The sequence below is a fragment of the Mirounga leonina genome, unplaced genomic scaffold (genome assembly GCF_011800145.1).
Source record: "Mirounga leonina isolate KUSES-001 unplaced genomic scaffold, KU_Mleo_1.0 Mir_174, whole genome shotgun sequence".
Taxonomy (NCBI): Eukaryota; Metazoa; Chordata; class Mammalia; order Carnivora; family Phocidae; genus Mirounga; species Mirounga leonina.
Genome location: NW_023270451.1, coordinates 78,931,146 through 78,942,847, shown reverse-complemented (window position 1 = coordinate 78,942,847; position 11,702 = coordinate 78,931,146).

Here is an 11,702-nt window from a genome sequence, read left to right as displayed (position 1 = left end):
TGATGATAAAGAATTTAAAACTTAGGCTCCCTGGAAAATACAATGATATATTTCAGATAGGTGCTGTTTTGGAGTATATTTTTAAAAATGCTTAATTGGAGACATCGTCAAAAATGGCAGAATAATTGGTCACAGATCCTTTATCTAATGATCACAGTAAAATTCCCACACAAAGCTTCAGTGAATGAAAGCATCAATATCTAAAACTGACAATAGATATGAAAAAATGAGGCAAGAAAAATATTCTAGTATAGTAAAATAATTTCGTAAGAGCCCAGAAAAAATTTCTAATTTCTCTGTAATGGAATGACTTTAAAAATCATGATCAAGGGGCGCCTGGGTGGCTCAGTCGTTAAGCGTCTGCCTTCAGCTCAGATCATGATCCCGGGGTCCTGGGATCGAGCCCCGCATCGGGCTCCCTGCTCGGCAGGAAGCCTGCTTCTCGCTCTCCCACTCCCCCTGCTTGTGTTCCTGCTCTCGCTATCTCTCTCTCTGTCAAATAAATAAATAAAAATCTTTAAAAAAAAATCATGATCAAAATATAAAGAATGGAAAATATCTATTAGCAAAGAAATGACAGGAGTCGTAGCAGTTGTTAATCTAGGACAGGTTAGAATGAGAGAGACAGTAATTTAATGATTAACTATAATAGAGTAATTAAGAATATTGTTGGCATACTCTTTGACCCAGCTATCCATTTCTAGGAATCGTTTCTCTAGTTATACTCACACAAGGGTACAGTGATACATACACGAGAATATGCATACCCCTATGGGAAACGTACATATCCTTTGCTTTGAAAAAAAAAAAAAAAACTGGAAGGAACTTTGATGCCCACTAAAAAGGGACCAATTAAACAAATTATGTATATCCACACAATGGAATATTATGTTGCCATTAAATAGGAGGGAATGCTATATATACTGATGTATAAAATTGAGTACTTTAAGTTTAAGAAGCAAGTTGCAAAACATCATTATATATTTTGCTTAAAATAATTTATATGTGTTGTTGGGGGGATGCATGCACTCGTGTGTGTTAGGATATGGATGGGAAAAGAGTTAGAAAGACATACACAAACTATTATATCGGTTGGCCATGGATTTGGGGGAATGGGCAAAGTCTAGAAATTCACATTTTACTTTACATTAGCTATCTTATTTCATGTTTTAAGAATTATTTTTTAATGCTTAAAAAGAAAAATATTGTTAACCCTGAAAATCCCAGTTAATGGGATAGACTATGAAATGAAACCCGATGTAGTGAAATTATAATTGGACTAAAATGAAGTAATAAAAGTGGCTGAACTTGGGGCGCCTGGGTGGCTCAGTTGGTTAAGCGACTGCCTTCGGCTCAGGTCATGATCCTGGAGTCCCGGGATCGAGTCCTGCATTGGGCTCCCTGCTCAGCGGGGAGTCTGCTTCTCCCTCTGACCCTCCCCCCTCTCATGTGCTCTCTCTCTCATTCTCTCTGTCTCAAATAAATAAATAAAATCTTAAAAAAAAAAAGTGGCTGAACTTGAGAATGGTGTATAATAACCTGGCTTGGATTTAAAGAGAATTCTTAAATAGGTGGTTTTAAATCAGCAAAAGTTATTGTAATGAATGGGGATTGTTTTGTTTGCCTAAAACTCCTCCCTCCCTTCTCTGGCACAGCACCCCCTTCTCTTGGGAAATTCTTCTTTCTCTGTTGGCTTAAAGAATATGCAATTTTCTTTTCAACTCTATGCTCCTGACCACAAATGATGGTCCTAAAGGCAAGCACCTACTCCAAACAGAGCCAACCACTTAAAGACCACCAACTCACACCAATTATAACTGATGATGTAGGTATCTCTCTTACCCTGGCAGGACCAATCACAGCCCTTTATTGGCATTTTTCACACTGGATGTGAGGAGAAAGAGAGTCATTCCTTCTTCGGTGGTGGGAATTAAGGAACATGGATCCCCGGAGCTGTCACCACCTATGTAGAGGAGGCCAGTTGGCAGCAGATCATGAAGCCAATATTAGAAAGAAGCTGTGATCAGAGATGGAGAGAAAATGATCACAGTTATACTCCTGCCCTGCTTCCTTTCTTGCAGTTACATGGAGAAACAAGTCTCCTTTTCTGACCAAGTTAGTTCAGGTTGGGTTTCTGTCCTTCACAACCAAAAATATACTGGCTAATAACAGAAAAAAGGATGGATGATTTATTTGCTTCCACCTTTCATTTCAATGGCAGTGTAATGATAATACATGAATCTAAAAAGGAACTGATAATATTCAAAAAATTACAGAGTAGGATGGCTACAACTTTTAGAACCTAAATCATAAAATCCTGCAATAGGGTAGTATTTGTAAGTTCTTAAAGAATATCTATTCCCCCAGAGACCTTTTTTTTCTTTTTTCTGGTTGAGTGATCAATCATTTGGGGAAAAAAAGTAGAATGATATTTTACAGGTTCAAAGGCCAGAGAGAGATTTTTTATTATTTTTTAAAAATTTTTTAAAGATTTTATTTTTATTTGAGACAGAGAGAGAGAGCACGCACAAGCAAAGGAAGAGGCAGGCAGAGGGAGAAGCAGGCTCCTCGCTGAGCAAGGAGCCCCATGCGGGACTCGATTCCGGGACCTGGGATCACAACCTGAGCCTAAGGCAGCCGCTTAAAAGACTGAGCCACCCAGGTGTCCCCAGAGAGAGATTTTTTGGCCACATATCTCATCTCTAAGTTAATCATTTAAGTTATTTTTAGCAGCTTACTGAATGGGAAAATCATGCTGAGAAGATTTAACTGAAAACTCTGACAGCTACGAGGTGGATGTCATGATCAATATAATGCTGGACTAAAACCATATATGAAATCAAGGAAGAGAATGAACAAGACACACATTCAGACAGGAACAATGAGTGTAAAACTTTGTGTCGGAGAAAGGAGTCCAAAGTTTCTATTTTGGATGTTTAATATTAATACAGATAAAAATGTTAGTTAACCTTGTAGAATTGAGTTAAATAAAGCTATCTAACCCATTTTAGAAAAATAGTATATGTAAATTCAGTCTATGTATAAAAAGGCATAATTGTTAAAGCAAAACAGAATAACAAGTATAGGAGGGAGAACATTCAGGAGAGTGGATTTCAGACATTCTTAATAAGATAAAATTCACCTCTCAAAAAAAAAAAGTCTCATTCTATATTTGAAAGCAAAACCAACTTATAGTTTAAAAATAGAAGAAAAGCTAAGGTACTACTAAATTATAGGGGAAGTATAAATGATATTCAATATAATAGAAGACAATGCATAAGTTATTAATCATAATAGTCACTACATAAGATAATGAAAAGGCACAATGAAAAAGAACACTTTAACAATTTTACATTCAATCAATGTAGCACTAAAACATATTAATGAAAACTTCGTAATGAAGGAGAATGTGGCAGTCTCCAGAACTCTCCTTGCAGACCTCCCAGTACAGTGAGGAGAGCTCCAGCTGCTGGGTTGTTGGATCTATCACTGTGGGAGGCTCTGGCACCCACGGGCTGCTCCCATGGACACACCCATTTTTGGAGACAAGGGATTCCTCTGACTGAAACTCCAGCTTGGAGACTCCTCAATGATTTTCTAAGCATCCTTAGACTATGTGACAGTCTAAAATGCTTCCACCCACTTTCTCTCCCTCATTCCTCCACTCCAGGTCAGACTTGCATTGTACCTGATGACTCTCCCAGCCTTCTCTGGCTCCCTTCCCATATTCTCTCCCTAGCATTTCTTTAAGAAACCCTTGCATAGTTAATCTGGTCTTAGCATCTGCTTCTCTGATAACCTAGACCACCTGGAGAAAGTGACAAAATAATGCATTTGTGGTGAGAGCTGCACATTATCAGAATATGAGGTACCTCAGCCAATTCAGGTAGCAGGCATGCTAGGACTTCAACATTTCAGACATGGCAGAAGGAAGTCAGAATTCGACTTAACAAAATTGTGACTTCCCAAGCTGGGGAGATCCCAGGAGAAAATGTGGATTTCTTTTTGGCAGAATTCAGCACTTTGAGAAGATTCCAGATAGGGCCTCAAATAGCAGGAAGCTATTAGCCCCAGAGAGAAACCGGGGTGCATAATTGTGATTGACTCATCTTTCATCCAGTAGTGAGAGTTCTGGGAGCAGGATCAAGCTTCCCAGTCAACAGTGATGGTCAAGGTGAAGTTGAGATGCAGTACTGATGGAGATTGTGACCAGAAATGGACACAGCAGTTCTATGGCATCAGTCAATGCAGATGTCATGGTAGGAAAACAATGACCTATGAACCCCCCACTCCCTTCCAACCACCACAAATAATCATTAGGGGCAACAGCACTCATCAAAAACTCCTCATACGTATAGTACTAAGACCTTTAATGTAATTGTGCTTGGTCAGGATTACCTCAAACATAGTGGTGATTCTTAGGGGTGGGAAAGGAAGGGACTGACAACATCACCATGATAAAATGAATTAATGAAAAGAATCCAATTTTTCAGGCTATTTAAAAAATTTTAATTCCAGTATAGTTAACACAGTGTTAAATTAGTTTCAGGTGTATAATATAGTGATTCAACACTTCTATGTATTACTCATGGCTCATCAAGATAAGCATACAGTTAATCCCCTTCACCTATTTCACCCATCCCTTCTAATAACCAACAGTTGTTCTCTAGTTAAGACTCTGGTTTTTGGTTGGTCTCCTTTTTTTGGTTTGTCTCTTTTACCATATTGAGTGAAATCATATGGTATGTGTCTTTCTCTGACTGGCTTATTTTGCTTAGCATTATACTCTCTAGATCTATCCATGTTGTTGTAATAGGCAAGATTTCATTCTTTTTAATGGCTACATAATATTCCATTGGGTATATTTACCACATCTTTTTTTTTATCCAGTCATCTACTGATGGACACTTGGGCTGCTACCATAGTTTCACTATTGTAAATAATGCTGCAATTAACATAGGGATGCATATATCCTTTCGAATTAGTGTTTTCATATTCTTTGGGTAAATGCCCGGTAGTGCAATTACTTGATCATATGGTAGTTCTATTTTTAAATTTTTGAGGAATTTCCACACTATTTTCCACAGTGGCTGCACCGGTTTGCATTCCCACCAACAGTGCACTTGGGTTCCTTTTTCTTCACATTCTCACCAACACTTGTTGTTTCTTGTGTTTTTGATTATAGCCGCTATGACAGGTGTGAGATGATATCTCATTGTGGTTTTGATTTACATTTCACTGATAATGAGTGATGATGTTCATGTGTCCCTTGGCCATCTGTATGTCTTCTTGGGAGAAACATCTCTTCAGATCTTCTGCCCATTTTAATTGGATTATTTGTTTTATTGGTGTTGAGTGGTAAAAATTCCTTGTTGTAAAAATGTTGTTATGGCCCTTGTCAGAGAAATTACTGCCTGTTCTCTCTTCTAGGATTATTATGGTTTCAGATCTCACACTTAAGTATTACTCCATTTTGAGTTTATTTTTGTGGATGGTGTAAGAAAGTGGTTTAATGTCATTGTTTTACATGTAGCTGTCCAGTTTTCCAACACCTTTTGTTGAAGAGACTGTCTTTTTCCCATTGCATATTCTTGCTTCCTTTGTTAAAGATTAATTGACCATATAATCATGGGTTTATTTCTGTGCTTTCTATTATGTTCCATTGATCTATGTGTCTATTTTTGATTACTGTTTTGATTACTACAGCTTTGTAGTATAATTTGAAATCTGGAATTGTAATACCTCTAGCTTTATTTTTCTTTTTCAAGATTCCTTGGACTATTCGGGTCTTTTGTGGTTCCATACAAATTTTATAATTGTTTGATCTAGTTCTGGGAAAAATGTTGTTGGTATTTTGATAGGGATTGCATTAAATCTGTAGATTACTTTGGGTAGTATGGACATTTTAACAATATTTTTTCTCCCAATTCATGAGCATGGAATATCCCTCCATTTATTTGTGTTGTCTTCAATTTCCTTCATTAAGGTTTTATGGTTTTGAGAGTATAGGTCTTTCACCTCCTTGGTTAAGTTTATTCCCAGGTATTTTATTCTTTTGCAATTGTAAATGAGATTGTTTTCTTAATTTCTCATTCTACTGCTTCATTATTAGTGTATAGAAATGTAATGATTTTCTGTACATTGGTTTTGTATCCTGCAACCTTACTGAATTCATTTATTGGTTCTAGTAGTTTTTCACTGGAGTCTTTAGGGTTTTCTATATACATCACATTATCTGCAAATAGTGAAAGTTTTACTTCCTTTTTACCAATCTGGATGCATTTTATTCCTTTTTCTTCTCTGATTGCTGTGGATAGAACTTGCAGTTCTATGTTGAATAAAAGTGGTGAGAGGGGCATCTCTCTTGTTCCTTATCACAGGGGAAAAGCTCTTAGTTTTTTACCATTGAATGTGATGTTAGCTTTGGGTTTTCATATATGGCCATTATTATGTTGAAGTATGTTCCCTCTAAACCTACTTTGTTGAAGGTTTTTATCATGATTGGATGTTGTACTTTGTCACATGCCTTTTCTGCATGTATTGAAAGATCATATGGTTTTTATCCCTTCTCTTATTGATATATCACATTGATTTGCAAATATTGAACCATTCTTGCATCCTGGAAATAAATCCCACTTGATCATGGTGAATAATTTTTTTAATGTATTGTTGGATTCAGTTTGCTAATATTTTTTTGAAGATTTTGCATCAGAGATAATTGGCCTGCACTTCTCTGTTTTTGGTAGTGTCTTTATCTGATTTTGGTATCAGGGTAATGCTGGCCTCATAGAATGAATTTGGAAGTTTTCCTTCCTCTTCTACTTTTTGGAATAGTTTGAGAAGAATAGGTGTTAACTCTTCTTTAAATGTTTGGTAGAATTCCCCTGTGAAGCCATCTGGTTCTAGACTTTGGTTTGTTGGGAGTTTTTTGATTACTTATTCAATTCCATTGCTGGTAGTTGGTCTGTTCAAATTTTCTATTTCTTCCTGTTTCAGTTTTGGGAAGTTATATGCTTCTAAGAATTCACCCATTTCTTCTAGGTTGTCCAGTTTGTTGGCATGTAATTTTTCATAATATTCTCCTACAATCCCTGTGTTGGTTGTCTTTCTCTTCTTTCATTTCTGATTTTGTTTATTTGAGTACTTTCTCTCTCTCTCTCTTTTGATGAGTTTGGCTAAAGATTTATCAATTTTCTTGATCATTTCAAAGAAACAGCTCCTGATTTCATTGATCTGTTCTGTTGGGTTATTTTTTTTTAAAGATTTTATTTATTTATTTGACAGAGAGAGACACAGTGAGAGAGGGAACACAAGCAGGGGGAGTGGGAGAGGGAGAAGCAGGCTTCCTGCATAGCAGGGAGCTCGATGCGGGGCTCGATCCAGGACCCTAGGATCATGACCTGAGCTGAAGACAGACACTTAACAACTGAGCCACCCAGGTGTCCCCTGTTGGGTTATTTTGTTTTTGTTTTTGTTTGTTTGTTTTTAGTTTCTATTTCATTTATTTCTGCTCTAATCTTTATTATTTCCTTACTTCTATTGGTTTGGGGTTTTGTTTGTTCCTACCTCCTTTAGGTGTAAGGTTAAGTTGTTTATTTGAGATTTTTCTTGTTTCTTTTTTTTTTTTTAAGATTTTATTTATTTATTTTGACAGAGAGAGAGACAGCAAGAGAGGGAACACAAGCAGGGGGAGTGGGAGAGGGAGAAGCAGGCTTCCGGATGAGCAGGGAGCCTGATGCGGGGCTCGATCCCAGGACCCCGGGATCATGACCTGAGCCGAAGGCAGATGCTCAATGACTGAGCCACCCAGGCGCCCCGAGATTTTTCTTGTTTCTTGAGGCAGGCCTATATTGTTAAAAAACTTCCCTCTTAGAACAGCTTTTGCTGCATCCCAAAGATTTGGGACTGTTATGTTTTTATTTTCATTTGTCTCCATGTATTTTTTTCTTTCCTCTTTGATTTCTTCGTTGACCCATTCATTGTTTAATAGCATGTTATTTAAACTCCATGTATTTGTGGTCTTTCCAGACTTATTTTTTTGTGGTTGATTTCTAGTTTCATAGCATTGTGGTTGGAAAAGACGCAGGGTATGACTTAGTCTTTTTAAATTTGTTGAGACTTCTTTTGTTGTCTAACATGTGATCTATTCTGGAGAATGTTCCATGTGCACTTGAACATAATATGTTCTGAAAATAGAATGTTCTGAATATATCTGTTAGCTCCATTTGGTCCAATGTGTCATTCAAAGCCACTGTTTCTGATTGGCTGATCTACCCATTGATGTAAGTGGTGTATTAAAGTCCCCTACTATTATTATATTACTATTGATTACTTTATGTTTGTTATTAATTGCTTTATGTATTTGGATGCTCCCGTGTTAGGAGCATTAATATTTACAACTGTTGTATCTTCTTGTTGGATTGTTCTATTTATGATTATATAGTGTCCTTCTTTATCTCTCTTTATAGTTTTGTTTCAAAGTCTATTTTGTCTGATAAAAGTATTGCTACCTCAGCTTTCTTTTCACTTCCATTTGCATGATAAATGTTTCTCTATTCCTTTACTTTCAATGTGCATGTGTCTTTAGGTCTGAAATGAGTCTCTTGTATGCAGCATATAGATGGGTCTTATTATATTATCCATTCTGTCACCCTATATCTTTTGATTGCAGCATATAGTCCATTTACATTCAAAGCAATTACTGATGGGTATGTACTTACTGCCATTTTGTTCCTTGTGTTTGGTGGTTTTTTGTTGTTTATCTCTGTTCTTTTCTTTCCTTGCCCTTTTCTCTCAAGATTAGTTGGCTTTCTTTCATGATATATTTGGATTCCTTTCTCTTTATTTTTTGTATTTACAGGTTTTTGATTTGTGGTTACTATTAGGTTTGTATATAACACCTTCTGCATATGACAGTCTATATTAGTTTGATGGTCACTTAAGTTTGAACCCATTCCTTACTCCTCTCCCCTCAGTGTTTTAGGTATATCATGTTATACTTTTCATCCTTTTATTTTGTGAGTCCCCTGCCTGATTTTTACAGATCTAATTATTTTTACTGCTTTTGGGCTTCCTACTTTTCTTCCTTTTACTTTTGGTCTTTCCTTTCCACTCAAGGAGTCCTCTTTAACATTTCTTGTTAAAAGATTGGTTTAGTGGTCACGAATTCCTTTAATTTTCCTTTGTCTGGGAAATTCTTTATCTCTTCTTCTATTCTGAATGACAGTCTTGCTGGATAGAGTATTCTTGGGTATAGATTTTTTTCCTTTTAGTACTTTGAATATAGCATGCCACTTTCTTTGGGCCTGCAAAGTTTCTGCTGAAAAATCAGCTGATAGACTCACGGGGTTTCCCTTGTATGTAACTGTTTTTCTTTTCTCTTGCTGCTTTAAAATCCTTTCTTTATCACTACTTTTTGCCATTTTAATTACTATGTGTCTTGGTGTGGACCTCCTTGGGTTGGTTTTGTTGGAGGCTTTCTGTGTCTCCTGGATCTGAATTTCTTGTTTCCTTCCCCAGATTTGGGAAGTTTTCAGGTATTACTTCTTCAAATAAATTTTCTGACCCCTGTTCTCTTTCTTCTCCTTCTGAGATCCCTATGATGTGAATGTTATTGTGCTTTATGGTTTTGTTGAGTTCCCTAAGTCTATTCTTATTTTGCATAATTTTTTTTCTCTCACCTGCTCAGATTGATTATTTTCCATTACCCTGTCCTCCAGGTTACTGATTCGTTCTTCTGCTTCCTATAATCTACTATTTATTCCATTTAGAGTATACTTAATTTCACTTGTTATGGTCTTCATCTCTGATTTTTTTTCTCTTTGTTGAGGGTCTCACTGATGTTTCCACTCTTTCCTTGAGTCCAGTGAATATCTTTCTGATCATTACTTTAAATTCTCTATCAGGCATATTACTTATCTCCATTTCACTTAGGTCTCTTGCTGTGATTTTTTTCCTGTTCTTTCATTTGGGACATAGTCTTCTGTTTCCTCATTTTTTTTTTCTAGTTCTCCATGTCTGTTCCTCTGTGTTAGGAAAATCAGTTACAATTCCTGCTTTTGAATGTAGTGGCCTTATGAAGAAGAGGTCCTGTAGCGTCCTGCAGTGCAATGTCCTCTGTTCTGTGGAACTTGGTGCTTCAGGGGTGTCTCCAGGTGTTGTATGTGCCCTGCTATTGTGGCTGAGCCACTTTTTACTTCAGTCCAGTCATCTGCAGTGGCTTTCTTTGCCTGTTGTGGACGGTGTTTGGTCCGTTTGGTGTTAGTTGGTCAGTCTGGGGCTGCCTTGGGCTTTATTCAGGCAATTTTAACAAATTGTTGGGAAATTTCATGAGAGAAATAAAAAAACATACTGTGTATAGTGGTCACCAAAAAAAACACAAATAGGCTATAAAGGTATTTTAAAAAATACCAAACACCAACCTAATAGAATTCTCCCAACACATTCTCTAATCATAACACATTTAAAGAAGAAATAATGAAAATATAATAAATTACTTAATTTCTTGGGATATTAAAAATACTTTTTTAGGGGCACCTGGGTGGCTTGGTCAATTAAGTGTCTGCCTTCAGCTCAGGTCAAGATCCCGGGCTCCTGGGATCGAGTCCTGAGTTAGGCTCCCTGCTCAGCAGGGAGTCTGCTTCTCCCCCTCCCTCTTCCTCTGCCCCTCCCCCCCCACTTGTACTCTCTCTGTCTCTCTCAAATAAATAAATAAAATCTTTTTTAAAAATACTTTTTTTATAAGTAAACACTGGCTTAGGAATAAAATAAGAATGCAATAAAAATCTATTTTAAAGTAATAATAAACACAAGTCTGCATAGCAAAATGTGTTGAGATGTGGCCAAGACAGTGTTTAGAAGAAAATGTACTCATTTAAAGGTCTTTAATAAGAAGAAATAAAAAAAGAGATATTAATGAAAAAACTATTATACTGTAAAATTCTAGAACAAGACAAAGTATTAATCTAAAGCAAAATAGGAAAACAATATAAAAGAATAAATTAATAACATGGAAAATAACTGGTCTAAATCATACATAAAATTAAGAGCTGGTTATTGAAGAGAAGAAAATTGATAAACCTCTGATAAATATAATTTAATAGATGTAGAATAATTCTAGTACATAAGGAGATCTGAATGGATACCCATACATCTCCCATACATCTCTTGGATATCTGCAACATTTATCAATGAAAAAACAACAAAGTACAGACACACACACACACCTTAACATTCCCCAAATCAGTCTTTTTCCTGGCTTCTTCTCTTTCTGTCCATCAAATGTTGGAAAGGCCTATGTTCTGATCTCTTAGATTCATCCCTACATGATCTCCTCTTGTCCCTTGGCTTTAAAGATAATCTACTTAAATTCAAACGTCCAATTTGTTATGTCTATCTTTGACATTTCTGTTGATCTCTAGATGTTTATATTTAATTTCTTACTCAACACCTCTACTTCAATGTCTAAAAAGCATCCTTCAATTTAAACACCTAAAGCAGAGTTCTCTACATGTACCCACTCATCCTCACTCAATTTTCTTTCCCTTTAGGAAATGGCATCAGAATTCATAGAGCTCTACAGGTATCAAATCTAGGTTTTATGCTTGCTACGTCTCTCATCTCATCTCATCTCATCTCACATGGAATCCATCAACTGGTTCTATTGGCACTATCTTTGAATATATCTAGAATTCTACTGCTTC